Genomic DNA, 15,570 nt, shown 5'->3' with positions numbered 1-15,570 from the left:
CATGTTAAAGTGGCCTCAGAAGGATGTATTTTATTGAGTTAGTTGAGAGTTTACTAGAATAAGTTAGAAAAGTTAAAAGCAAGAAATTCTTGATCCAGTCCCCTGATGTGGATCCGAACCAAAATTTGGGTACTTCCCTGACTCATACTGCATCCTTCCACCAAGTTTTTAGCATGATATGCAAACAAAAAAACATATTCTACTTGGCAGAAGTAACAAATACACATGAAATAAGATGAATTGTTATTTTAATGTTAAGTCAGATGGTCATATCTTTGTGTCTCATCAGATGTTGCACTACAAATGTTGCTGTGTTGGAATACATCATCATCACCATCATCATTATCATCAACACCACTGTTATTAATACATCAGAAGAAGGTAAGTCCAAAAGAACTTAGCTCTCTTGCTGCTTTTAGAAAGTCTGGTCCCAACACCTTAAACAAATCTTATTAATATGAAAATACGCCTCAGAGCACTGGAATAAAGTAGCTACACATACCTCCCTGTTATTCAAAGCAACTTAGTCAGATCATACTCTCCTTGGTTGTAGAAGGCAGAGGAGATCGCATTACTCCATTTAACGCATGACAGGTTGTGTTACCACATTATTCATTTTAGGGTAAAAAAAAAAAACTCTTATGAACCAGCAGGCATTGCAAGGCAGCACCTATAATTCTCACAGGGCTAACAACAACATGGACATACATAATAAGAAGCCTCATCCTGATGATGATGGAGAAAGGAAGGCATTTGTGATGCTTGAGAGGCATCCTTTGGCTTTTCAATCAGCATGAAGGGCCATATAACTGCTGGAATGATTCACTGTAATTTCCATCCTGTCTCTACACTCAGCATCAAGGTGACTTTCACCTTATGGCACCTGATGGTTGGTTCCGAACTTGTCACAGTGTGGCATCTCTCTTTCATGGGAAAAACACACAGTAACTCTAATGCGACACACAACGAACGTGCCTGAGGCGAACAACATTTGTGTGCCTCATAAACAAACACAGACACACAGCAGGAGCTGGACTGTAATCTGTTAATTGAATTAGCCTCCATCAGACATCACAGGATACTACTGGAGCCTCTGTCATGACCTGCTGGGGCTTTTGGTTCAAATTAGAGTTACATGATCACTAACTAAAGCCGAAAGTAAACTAATAAGGAAAAGGAGATAGATAATTTATTACCAAATAACTTTAATTAGCTTGTTTTGATGAGAATTAAACTTTTTAGCTGGTGAGTCACTAAAGCATCACACCTGATCTACACAGGTGACTCTTGTTCACACAGGGAGGGTGTGGCTGCTACATAACTACTGTATATACACTTGAATAAAGTATTTACTCAACTAAAGGCCAGGAATCTACAAAACCTTGTTTGAAAAATAGAAAATACAAAAAAATTACAGTACTTTTACTTTGAAACAGGTAAAGGAGGTACTGTAAATACTTAAATATATGACATATTTGACAGATATAAACACTGAAGCTGTGGTGAGATAATTTTCACTTAGTAAGTAAAACATTCTAAATCCCTTATAAGAGTTATTTTATATCATGGCCTAAAAATAAATCCAAGGGTAGATTTATTACTAAAAATACTGTTAAAAGTACAGAGAAAATAAGAACCCTTTGATACAGACTATATTTCGGTCAAAATTTAAGAGGAAAGATGAAAAAGCATTAAAATCTGTTATTTCACAAAACACAATTGTCTATGGGAAACTCTCTGGGACTTGATCGATCCAAGCGGGGCCTTACTGTGGTGAGGGTGTAAAATGGTAATGGAGCCGATACATCCTATGATCCTAATGTTCACTACTAACGATGTAGCCTAAAAAGTTGAGAAAGTTCTCTTCTTCCTGTACTCTAGAAGTAAGCCTCTATAGTAAATGTAACTTAGTAGATTTCAGGGCCTGTACTTTTATACTTTAACTTGAGTCATTTTGTAATATCGTTTTACATATATATATATATATATATATATACATATATACTGACTGTGATATATACTGACTATGTGATTTGGTTCTATATTAGCCCTCAGTGCGGACATCCCTTATTGATTCCACATCTAGGGATCCCCACAGTAACTCACATGCCTCCCAACAGTACCTCTACCGCTAACAACAACATTTAAAAAAAAGAAAACAAACCGAAAACTTCCCGTCAGCGGATCTTAATTGAATCAAGAAATGGCTCATGCAGAGAACTCAATTAGGATTGATCGGCCCACTCCTCCTCCTCCTTTGTGTACACAGCCCATAGCTGATTGGATGGTTGGCTGCTTATTCATACAGTCAGATCATTGGATCTAATTGTGCAGGTTTAGCCACATACATCTTCATCTGTGTTCACCCACTGGATACATGGCGAGGGCTGGGTACGCTCCAGTAGCCGCCCTATCTGGCTCTATCTGAACATGGCCGCCATGGGCTGTTGGACTCACCTGCGATGTGTTTTTGATTGCAAGCATTTGGATTATTTTAGGGTCAGAGCTTGAAATAAAGGTGCTGTGCAAAGTGTGTCCAGGCCAAACCTCTGGCATGTCTGCAGCCGTCTGAGGCACGAGTCTTAAAATAGTGACGGGATTAGTTGACGATGGAGTTGGTGCAGTTAAGGGAACAGATTTTAGCCGAAGAAAACTATAGGAAAGCAATGGGAGATAATTCATTGCTTCCTTCAAATAAAAAGCAAAATATGGTAGACAGTCCTATAGTGGTGAGACAATAGACGGCAGGTATATGAAGATGGCCGAAATGGCTGCTGCTCAAAAGTAAATTGGAAGTATCTCGATCAACACATAATAGCTGGCTGAGGTATAAGTTATAAATCTCACCTCCTCCATGTTCATTTTAGTTGAAGCGTTCATTTTTCTGGTAAGTTTGTTTTTAAGTAGTTATTTGATAACATGTTAATCAAGGTTCACTGAGACTCGTGATTGGTGCATGTATCAATGGGGCCTGGTTACTAATGTGCAGACTCCAAATAAACAAGATGGCCTTGCACATACCAAGATATTTTAGCAAAATTTCTCGGTTAGGAGGACGTAAAGACATGTCCATCTTAGGTGAGACCGTCAGTTTATATTATATGCCAACTGTCATGCGTTTGCGCTTATGATTTAAATGGTGGGAAACTTGTGACCTTCATTTGAGAGGTGTTATCCATAAAACACAAGTAATAACATCATCATGTTGTAAATTTTAACTGCATGTCAAGTACTCTATTTGAGGACTGTGTTAAAATTAACTGCCACCACATTTAAAGTGACCAAGTGTAATGTCACTTGTTGTAATTTTAGCTCCTTTAGAATTTCCTATTAAATTAGAGAGGGGAGAGGTGATTTTTACTGCTCATTACAACACAGCAAACATGCATGCTGCACAAACAAAACTTCATGCCCAGATGATTATTTCAATTTCTCTATTTGCACATTTCTTCATATATAAGAGGTTTGCTTTGTTCGAAAATGCTAGAAATTGACATTAATGTTATTCACATGTGTTCTCAGTCGCTCTCTCACAGTCGTTTATCCTTATCGAGCACGTTTTTTACCGTAACGCTGCCTTCTTCTGTATTTTAGCCCAGGGGATCAGTTGGGACTGCTGCACTGTTCCATTTCAGATCATTTAATGGAAGTTAAGAAGAAAAGTAATTTTCCTCGGATACTGTAATGCCTCTGTGGTATCTGTCAATAATCCTGCTGAACTCATAATTCATTTCTCATTCACCTGATTGTGGATTAGGCCCATAAACAATCCTGGGTGCCTTGAAACTTCTCCCTCAAATCCACAGTAAAACTTTTACTCTGATGGGCTTCCACTCTCAAGCTTTGGTTTTCACTTCGCTGTGACATCTGCCCATATTTGAGAGCCCGGGGCCCTTTGATGTTTGCCAGTGCCCTCTGAAACTAGGAAGCTATAGCTATACTATCTGCTGTATCTCTGTGAGACTGTAATTTCCTTATAGGAAAGAGTGCAGGAAAGAAGCTGCCAGAACCAGTTTACGTTCATGTAACAAAACACAACTTCTATCTCGGCTGACACGTCGACAGACGATACTAAACTTTCCTTGATATATTCTTATTGTATTGTGAAATCTCACCCCTCATCTCCCCAAAGCCCTAACGTAATATCCGTTTTATGAGAGACATCCACAACCACTCAGAGTTTCTGTGCCATAGTAGGAAGGCTATCAAATGAATGCTAATTTGCCTTTTGGATAGCTCTCTCTCTCTCTCTCTCTCTCTCTCTCTCTCTCTCTCTCTCTCTCTCTCTCTCTCTCTCTCTCTCTCTCTCTCTCTCTCTCTCTCTCTGTTGTTTAAGTTTCATCCCTCTGAAATAACACTGGAAAATCAACCTCCAGACGAGAATAGGCCTCTCAGCCTCTCTGGTTGGTTGCTGCAGTATATAATCATCATGTCACCCAAGTAGAAGTTGCATCTTTTAACATGACGTGCCTCGTGATGGAGTTAGAATATGATCAGTCTTTAAGAGGGGGCTGAGAGATTCAATAAAAAAAACAAATAAATTATCATATTAAGCTTACATTACTCTGTCTATTAATAGACTGTCAGCTTGGAAATGGTTTCCAAAGCTTTTTAAATCACAATCACTACTTCTCTGTTCACGACTGTATAAGTCCTCGGTCCATAATTATTACATGAACACACTCTTTACTTTCTTTGGCTTCTCTTTGATGCTCACATTTATAGTTACAGTTTACAGTTATATTGCCAGTAATCAAGGTGTGATTAACCTTGTAGAATTCATGTGGAGCATCAACTCATTCATGATTCAGTAAGAAGTTTGAGCTCTGGGTACAAATAAGTAAAGTGATGAACATTTGCCATTCACACAGGCACACACAAATTACTCACACAGTCATACAGCGCATCTATGTGCAGCACTTTCTTTATCACGTATTAATCACACACTTTCAGCACAGCCTTGGCCAAGAACACAAGAGGGGGAGACTGGGATTTAACTGTCGACCTTCTGGTTAGAGGACGACCTGCATCACCACAGCCGCCCAAGTGTTCATATTAAGATCCGGGTATATAAAAGATTGCACTGACTTAATTCATATTGAATCAAAACCTGAATAAATAAATGTAACTTCATTCTTTCGAAAAAAGGTATCAGCCAGTGATTCATAGTGGACATAGTCAAAGAGCCATGCCCAAACCTCATTTTTGCACGTTTATTTGTGTGTGAATCATTGTTCCATGTCCATATGTACATTATCCAGGTTATTGCATCAATCTGCAGGATGGTTGTAACATGACCTTAGCTGACTCAATATTTCATCCAGAATCCTACAGTCCCATAAACACCCTTGCAGCTATTATTTATTAAAATCCCTTAATGATCTAATGAGTTGAGTCTTGTGGGAACGATGCATTATGTCTGGAAGGGTTCACGATGGCCTTGAAAGTAGAACCACAAGGTTAAGATGATTCGTTTCACTCTTATTTTATTATCTTTTGCTCTGAAGATTAAATGAATGAGCTTGTTTTGAACACACCACGTCCAAGTGGAGCTGAATACCATTAATCTCTTTTTATTAAATATTTTTACAGAAAGGCAGCTTTACAATTTAGATGAAAATGAATGAAAACAGTAACGTGTGCTTGAAAAGTAATGTCTCTATTAGGGATTCTTGCAATACAAAGCAGAACAAAAAAGAAACCAAGTGAGACATTGTTTTTACCTTTTATCATTTTCTTCTGTCCGCTCGGGGGAAGAGAGAAGGTATCCATTTGTGATTGAGCCTGACTAAACTAAAACAAAAGTCATTGAAACCTCCTATTGGCACCAAGATTCCATTTTCATTTCATGTCCACATCTTGTGCTGATTTCCATATAAATCACAACAATCTAGGTTATTTTGCTGTTGTGGGTGTCCTTTACGAAACAGTTGGCAATGGTATTTGTATTTCCCCCTTGCACGCCCCCAGTTTGTTAAGAGTTGAAGCACCATGTGGAAATAACTTGGATGAAATCTGTCCCCCAGGGGAGGAATTTGATCACTGTCATAGAAGACGATTTTAGGAAGTCTATGGAAAATAATGCCATCTTGTTACATTACTTTACTTTTTTCAAAGTGTCCTAAGTAGTAAACAGTTGCCAGCTGAAAGGAAAGGAAGAAGACAGAAAAGAACACAGTCACTGAACATGAAACTGCAGGTCCGAAAATTCCAAAAAATACAACTATTGACCTTTATTTAAAAAAATACTTTATTTTTAATTTGGTGTTTACATGAGTCGCTAATAGAATATTCCATCCATGTGACCTAGCATAGTTTGATTAAGACCTATGTCTTTACGTCCACTACTCAATTACTTCCATCATAATTCCACCAGCAAAGTTTAGCTGGTCACCCATTCTCTCTCTCTCAAGCACAAGCACAAGCACACAAACACACACACACACACACACACACACACACACGTTTGTACATGTTGTTTACAATACAGTTCCGTATTTGTATAATTGTCTTTATCATGTTAATATCAAAATATATCATTTTCCATTTCAGTTCAAGATTCATAAGTCCAGGGTGTGCCGATATTCTTTCTTCCTCTATGTTAGACACATTCATATTCTCCTGCCAGAGTCGCCATCAACAAAGCCGCAGAGCAGCCCAGCGAGGGGAATGAGTGTTTACCTGGCTCCTTGTCACTTCTGCCGACAGAAGACAAGAGATGATATTGAGCAAACACAACAGGTATTACATCTTCAATTACATCTCATCACAGCAAACAAAGGCTGCGCCTGAGCTGATTGGATGGTGCAGACAATAAACAGAGTCATATTAGCTTTGTTTCGCAATAGCATTTTAATGTGGCCATTAAAATGACACATATTGTGCTGCTTTGGTGAAAAACTGCTGTAGACACTGGTCCTAGCATCGCAGCCATTGATAATCAGGTAATACAGGTGACATGAATTTGTGAAGGAAAAAAATGGCTAAACCCTGAACTGACAGAAACACTGTGAGGTGCAGTGAGTGAGATATTTAAAGATCTTAGACCTCCAGACATGAGAGGAATGGAAATAGCATGATAGTGTGAGATTGTGGGAGATGCTGCTATTTTTTGCAGTCTCCTTGTTTGGATTCCTCGACTTTTCCTGTTTTGGGAGGTTTTTATCTGAACGATGTCTCCTCTCCTTCAAAACAATGGACCCGGACCTGAAGTTTACTGATAACTCAAGAGGCTACACTCAGTTTAAGAAATAAGATCTGAAAATTATTATATACATGTGATAAAAACTGAAGGAAGAGAGAGGGTATGAAGCCAATGAAACGCTGTTACGTTAATAAAAAAAATTGCACACAACTCATCAACATGTGCAATGTTTGAGACATTTTAAGTTGGAAAGTAAATAACATTTGAATACCCTTGTTAAAATCACATCTAAGAATACGAAAATCCTACTTGACGAAGTGCAGAGAAGGGTTCAAGTAACCACATCACACTTACAGATTATAGCAATATATAAACAATCTGGCTTTCCACCGACAGCGTCAACTCAGATAAGGTGAGCGCAGAGAAAAAGCCATCTGCACAGACATCTAACAACAAATTGAAGGTCAAACATCCGAGGCAACAATAGTATGACATTAAAAAAAGCATGTATTAAATGAAAAACAACACCACAAAGAGAGGCTCTAACAGGAAGTCGCCCCATTCATCATAAATGAAAAACATGCAGTAGATTCATTTGTTTGCTGAAATGAATCCAAGACAAAGACTCACAATAATTCAGAAAAGGGAACCCAAGAAAAAATATAAAAGCCCTTGAGTAAAAATCAAGCATCATTCCTGATGCTTACACATTCTCTCAAAACACAGTAATAAATCTTTCAGGGATGCTGTCATCATTTGTGGAGCTCAGTTTGCATTTATTCTCAGAAATGTCATCATTTATTCCTCTTTGCATCACCAGAAATTTCACCTTCATTTCATCACTTTTTTGATCGCTGTTCTTCGGCCTCCCCTCTGGAATAAAGATTGACAAACACTATTTCTTGCAATCCAAACCAAAAACACATTCATAACTGCTCCGATGTTGTCTGTGGCGTTACATACAAAGCACATCGCTAATGTGCCGCTTCTTAAGCTGTCCTGACCTCACCTGTTGCTGTTGTTGTTGTTGATCAGGCGATGAAGGACTTTTAAATAAGGTTAGTGGTGTGAAAGTGATACGCAGCAGGTGATAGGATGTACATCATAGCAGAGTGGAAGTTCACAGAAGAGGGCGTGTCTCTACCGCCGATTTCCTGTTTCAACTGCTGCTCTTTCCTCTTCAAACTAAAATGTTGTTACTTTCATGACAAATCAAAGCAGTCAGTAAAAAAAAGGACTCCCTCAGAACACTTGATGTAAATCGCTGCACCGTTTAGTGCCCTGCTTTTTGAAATTTGAAAGATGAGCGATCACCGTATGATTTCCCAACACTTCAATCCCATAAGAAATGAGCAGCTGTCATTGCCAGCATTGATTTATTCCCACAGGTGTGCATTATTTTCAGAGCTTCTTCATGGACAGCTGCCAAAGATGAACTAAGACGCATCAATGTGTTTCCGAAAGGGGATATCCTCATTAGATTGCTCTTACTTGGCTGTCTCGGCTACAGCTCTGCTTTATTACATTCTGTTAATTCCATTCATGGGCTTTGAGGAAGGGTAAGCCTGCAGTCAGCATCCCTGTCACTTTCTGTGGCTTAACTTTTCTTCCACAGAGTTCAAAATTCATCTGTTGAGCCATTTCCAGGAGGAAATACAGGCCAGTATGGCTTATAAAGAGCTGGATGAATTTTTTCTTGTTTTATTGTTGTTTGTGTCACTGATATGTGGGTTTTTAATAGGCACGTGTATTTTCTCTGTGTTTCACAGGCTTGTCATAGTGTAGTCAGTGTCACAGACTAAAATTAAATAAAAAACACATATTAAATGTGTGTATTATGAGTTCATTATTGAACTCATTATCGGTATTTGAGCATAATGCTTTAAATCAAAACTAAACGACTCTATATTAGAACCTATAATTGAAATAGTAAGGGATTTGTGTGAATAAATGAATTCAGTAAATTAAATTAAAAGAGTAATGATGTGATGTTTGATAAGTTAAGCCAGAAAAGAAGTATACCTCAACAGAGACACTAATGGTGACAATGAGTGTCTTAAAATCAAGTCTTGCCATGTTGTCAACATTGTCATTATGTCCTCATCAATGCATTTCATAGAATCCTAATCTGCTGAAGGACTGTAATTCCTCCTTTACTTTAGTGGGTCCTGCTTTAAGCAGCACGGTATAGAATGGTATAGAGATACTTTAATGTCGGCCCCACACCTTTCTCACATCCAAATTGTTCTCCGGACATCAGGGTGATTGGCACTCAAATCATGTGTAAATGCAATATAACCCCAAGGATGGACTCTTCAAGGATGCATACAAACAACAGGGATTTTAGGCTGAGAGCAATACTAGTGCTGAGAGAGAAAAGGTTCCAACACTGTTGTTTGGGAAGGAATTAATACAACAGAATGCTCAATAATAATTTCACTGACACTAATGCTGAAGAAATACATCTTTTGGAATGGGCCCCAGTCTTTTGGTGCAGGGTTTGGTGGGATGCAGGATCTAAACTCTGATGACTTACACTAAATTGGGCTGTGTTTTCTTGATGAATTGAACTGTTCAATTATGTTTTCTTCCCAAACAACATTGTAATTATAACATTAGACTTTAACACTTATAACTTTTAACTATTAGCTATCTAGGAGCTTATCTTCTGTACTTGTGCACATTTTACTGCACTTACTCCAAACTTCAATAAGTATGCACTCATTGGATGTAATTGGTGAGCTACATCTACAGCTGTATAATTCCTGTCCTCTACCTTAATTCCCTGAATTTGTTCTGTAGTTTGGTCACTTACAGTTGAATAATTTAATAATCTCAAACCATTCAAAGAATACAAAGGGTATAACAATTTTTTTTCAAAGGATGATAGAATAAAAAATATGGAAGCATGATTGGGACCTGGATAACACACTGTATAATTTACTAATAACTGGTGGAAATGGTCGAAACCATAAGAAATTTGACAAGAAAATATTTACTGAAAGTACATAGACAAAGAAAATACACCCGCACATACAAATACTCAAAGAAAATAATAAGAGTGATGATTATAATAAAGATTCCTTTGGCTATTGCAGTGGGACAATGGACATTATCCATATATTGGAAAGCAAGGTGAGATGGTCAGAGCCGGAAACTGTGACATGGAAAATGTTGAGATGCAATTGTGAAATTATGACTTTACACTGAATATTCCCTGATGTGCAAACAGTTGAAATATATACAGGATTTACAAATTAGATTCACCTCCAGTATGAATTCCTGCAGATATTAAAGTGTGAACAAAAAAAATCAAATTTCTTATCTAATTATTAACTGTGTTGATGTTTTTTGGTCGAATAAACTGCATTTACAGAGCTGCAGTGTTGAAGGAGAATAATGGTTTGTTCTGCTGGATTACTTTAATTAACCACTGCATGAGAGGATTCATTAATTAAAAGACTTTTATGACAGTCTGCACCTTTTCATGGACTCTGCATAAAGCCATTGTCATTAAGGAGCTTAGCAGATAAACCTTTGCTGGTTAAAATATCAGAAGATTTATAATTTTGTACAAAAGCTACAAACAGTTTAAGAAGTCCTCATTGGCTTCCGTTTGCAATGTTATTCTCAGATATATTAAACAGTGCAAATACTCTAATGTAATTTAGCCATCTGATTGCAAAGTATAGCAGAGCAGAAGAGCGGTGGATAAGTTCAGCAACCTCGCGGCTGGTCTTTATCGTACTCGTAAAAACAGAGGAGAGAGTAATTTCACTGATAATGAAATGTGACTCCACATATCCACCGGCCTACTTGTCATTCCGCACACACTCGGCTCAGCGTGTCACTTTTTGGGGTAAATTAATCATTCCAGCTGTTATTTACATCCAGCGTGTCCACAGTTGTATCAGCCAAACGACTGTCATAAATCTCACTGAGGCTGGACGCGCTCTCCGGTTTGGACATGTGACGGAGCTGCGTGAACTTGTCCGCATCAAAACTTTGAGTCTCCAGATGTTTTCTCCTCTTGTTTGCAGTGATAACAAGTCAACTGTACTGATACCAGACTTCACAAGGGCTTAATGAACCTCCTCTTTACAAAATATCCCTGATGATTAAACACAGCTAAACAAGCTCAGTGAAACACTATAAATGCAAATGTGGGTGGCTGAAATGCAAATGGGGCCCAATTTGCATGGGAAAAAGTCACATCCAGTCTCATTTATTTTCTTTATTGAAAGGTCTTGCATTGTTTCTCTGCTAACTGGGTGAAGTGGTGAACATAACAGAGCATCGCTAACAACGCCACTCTTTTCGCAGGCATCACATGAGGCTTTGCACATGATCACAGACATGTTGCTGCAGATCCTGCACCAGACCAGGGCTTGCAGTCCAGCGTGTCTGCTCCTCAACCGGTCATAGTGATTTACAGTTATATGATGAATATTCAGCACCAGATTAACATGCATTCAAATTTACTCCTGCAAACTGTGCGTGTAATTAGCTCCAGATTTACTGAGGCAGCAGCCAACTTTGCAGTCTGTGTCTAGGACTGCCCTCCGGCCCACTCTGAGAGTGAAGTCGAGTTTAAAAGGTGCAGATTAGCACTGGGATTTACCAGAGTTCAAGAATGTCAGACAGGTAATATTGCTTCACAGAGATACTGATTAATGAAGTAATGAGATTTCAAAAACATTCACAAAAAGCCACCTGAGAAAACTTGTCTCTGTGTCGTGTTCATAGGAAAAAGAAATCAATAAACCACCGACCATGAGCCAGGATATGGAATACAAACTAAATTACATGATAAGGTTCATAAATATGAAAACATACACAAACATTTTCATTAGGCAGCAGGTTGTGAAATGGTTGGTAACCATTTTAAGACTGGAGAGGCTGGATGATTTCATTAGTAAAACACAACTCAACAGCATGAGTCCAGCTATGCCAGTGGCTCAGTTGGCTTTTACACAACTGATCTCTTACATCCCCATTTTTCTAGAAGTGTCTGAATTGTAAAAAAAAGTTATGGTTTGAAAGTTCTGACTCCTAAATTGAATCCAAATTTGTTCGCCTTGTCTCTATCTTTTGTCAAACCAGGTCCATCTCTGGAGAATCTGGTCCCCTTCATCATGTGAAGCCTCCATCTGGTACTATTCTAATGATGAGGCTCATTATGTTGATGCAGGATTGAACCTCTGACCAGTCTGTCTTCATTTGTTAGCGCTCTTATTCTCACCATTCTGACAGGAACACACAGTTCTGCTTCCTACAGTATTGTTCTCAAAATGCATCAAAGTCTGTAGTAACAACACAGTTTGTGATCTGAAATGAATACATTTCAATAAAAATGGGCGTACTACAAAACAGGCACTGTGTTTAGTAACAGCTGTACTAGCTGATATCTAGAACATGCTTACGATGAAAATGCCACCATGTTGATTTACAGCAGCTAAATGTTGATCATATTTACCATTGTCAATCTCTCTGATGAAAGTTGAACTGAGGCTGATGGTGGTTACCTTGTGATTACAACCATCCAGAGGTGAACTTGAATTTAATAAATGAAATAAAAAGGCTTGGTATTATGTTTCAAGTGAATCAGTCCAACAGTTGAGACGTTTCATTGGATTAGTGAAAACTTTTAACTGCTAGAGCTGCAAAAGGAAAAGCCAGAGACTCACTAATGCAAACCAAGTTCATCCTTTGGGTACAAAGAATATTGTAACCAAATTACAATTCATCCAGTTACTGTCAATTCAGCTATCTAATAATTCCACAAATCTCTGTTGGAGTGTCTGTGGCTCGCAAATCTTGAGAACCATCTTAATAGTTTCAGATGTGACATGTGTATAGTGTGCTTGGCACAAGGAAGCACAGTTTTGTATTCGGTGTGATTTGGACTTGCAATACATTTAATATTAACAAACATATTAATCATTTGTTATTTATTACTATTTGAATAAACAGTCGACCAGGGCTCTGGAGCAGCAGCATCTGGGACTCATTTACATAAGTGCATCAACATCATGTTACTGACAACTGGTTCTCCAATTCCAGGTGTTGTGTTCTGAATCGAGCATCAACACACTGTATGTAAACTGGTGAACAGCTCTTTGTGCAGCAGCGGTGGCTGCAGGTCCCCAAGGACTGAGTCCTGCAGCAGGTCGTTACGTGCTGCAGTCACATTTAATATTTTCAGAAAGAAAAGCATTACGACGGGCCAAGTAGAGATCCCAAGCCAAACAGACAGTTAGGTACTGGCTTTGTACCAGTTACACTAAAAAACAAGAATGTTAAACTCAGCGGGTCAGTGGGATTCGTCCTTTTAGTAATATTTATGTATTTTCGAATTTCATCAAATAGCTGTGACATTTCAGTCAGGACCAAAAGTAGGGAGCAACTGATAGACTGACACTGCAGGGTGGCTGAAATTATCTTTTCATGAATTGACATATTTAACATAACAAATTCATTACAGTACAGCTCTGGTTAGCAGTAACTGGCAGTAATGTTGGAGCACTGTCAGTGGTGTGTGTCCAGTCCACATCAAGCATGAGCTCATCTATTAAACTGGATGTATGGGTGTAGCTCAGGATTGAATACAGCCTGACGGCATCCTGTGCTAATTCTTTAAAGTATCTATATCCCCAGAATGTTAAGGTGCTTTGACTTCCAGGAAAAATTTGTCCTGAAAATCCTGTTGAACCCACTCCTCTCCCCCAGCTCTTTAAGCTGTCAGGAGCGTGTAAGAAAACACTTGATCTTTTTGTGTCCTCTGTCTCCCACAGAGAGCACTTGTCCACACTTTTAATTTCCATTTGAACAAGTTGAGCAAAGTGCATATTAAGGCTGTTTGAGTTGTTCTCCTATGTCTCACCCGTTATCCATGATATATATCCCTGTTTGAAATTCAGGACATGACTGAATTGCATTCTAGTGAATCCTCTTGATCAAGAACTCAATTCACACTGCCAACACTAACCATCAGCTGGAGCTGAGTGATAACAATTTGAGTGGACAGGCTCTGATGTGAAGAATCCCGCAGGTATTCAAATAACACAGAATAACACTCACAAGGCACGTACAGCATGAAGTTCAAGAGACAACCCATTTCATTGGACAACAAACAGAATAAACATGATGCTGCCATCAACAACTGATGATGCTAGCAGTGGAAACAAGTTCAAAGAAGATTCTTGTGCAAGGTTTGGTGTCATAAATGAAAATCCCTGTGGTGAGACTTCACAGTAATCTCACAGTACATTTCACCTCAGGCAAACAGAGGGAGATTTAAATTGAATGATAGGACGTGGAGAAAATATTTCTATAAGCTCTAAAAGAAAATATACTTATGAGTGTTTATACGTAATCAACTCTTTTTTTTCTCCAAATATGAACACCTTCTTCCCAAAGCTAAAATATGTTTTAGTATATATGCCAAATACTAATAATAAGAGATTTGGTCTACTTTTTCACAAATACATTCCATTTTCTGTGAAATTGTGAACAGTATTGATTAATTAGGCAATACCTATGCCATTCATACCATACGATAAAATTATTGGTTAGTCTAAATTAACTTCAAATCGTGTCTCTAATAATATTTGTTATGAATAATATGAATAATGTCATTATATCATATATCATAATAGGTTGTATCTATAGTCCTTTAGGATGGAGATAAAATGCATGTTCTAACTTCATTTTATTACTGATTTGTGACTACACATGTACAAATTGAACCTCATCATTCTCTTTGTAGATGTAAGATGTGTGCCGTCTTCAGCCTGCTCCCCCCACATACACACATAGAGGAACCTTCAAAGAACAGTTTGTTGGGTGAATGTTGCTCAAAGCCAGCCTCCTTCCGAGAGGCCGAAATGCAGTATACAATTACTTGCCCTGAGGTGTGTAACTCATCGCAGAACCAGACACAGAGCTTGGAAACTCCTCTGGTTTCATAGAGCTGATTTGCATTCAAGTGTGCAACAGCAACACACCTTTGAGGGAGCTCACAAGGCAGAAAATAGAGAGAGGAATACAGAGCAATGAACGGCAGCTTAACAAGGAAATAAGATGAGGATATGTTGGACTCGTTCACGGGTTCTACCCACACGCCTTGGGAGCCATGTTGTTCAGGCTGGTCTCCCCATCCATGTTACAGTATGGTCAACATTCCTAAATGTAACTGCCACAGTAACATGGCATTATGCACTCTGGGCTTGGATGCACTGAAAGATTCTCATGCATGTTGCATTTCACATAAAAACTATGTCACAGATTGTTATTGTCGTTTTTTTGTCATCCACTCCCTAGATGACTGGGCAAGGACAGGGTTTCATTATCACATCATTATCACTCGTCACATACCTCATTTCTGAGGCTCTACTTCTCAATAACTCACAATATCCAAATTAGAG

The sequence above is a fragment of the Platichthys flesus genome, chromosome 21, assembly GCF_949316205.1.
Source record: "Platichthys flesus chromosome 21, fPlaFle2.1, whole genome shotgun sequence".
In the NCBI taxonomy this organism is placed as follows: domain Eukaryota; kingdom Metazoa; phylum Chordata; class Actinopteri; order Pleuronectiformes; family Pleuronectidae; genus Platichthys; species Platichthys flesus.
The sequence above is the reverse complement of the archived record's forward strand: the minus strand, read 5'-3'. Positions refer to the sequence as shown.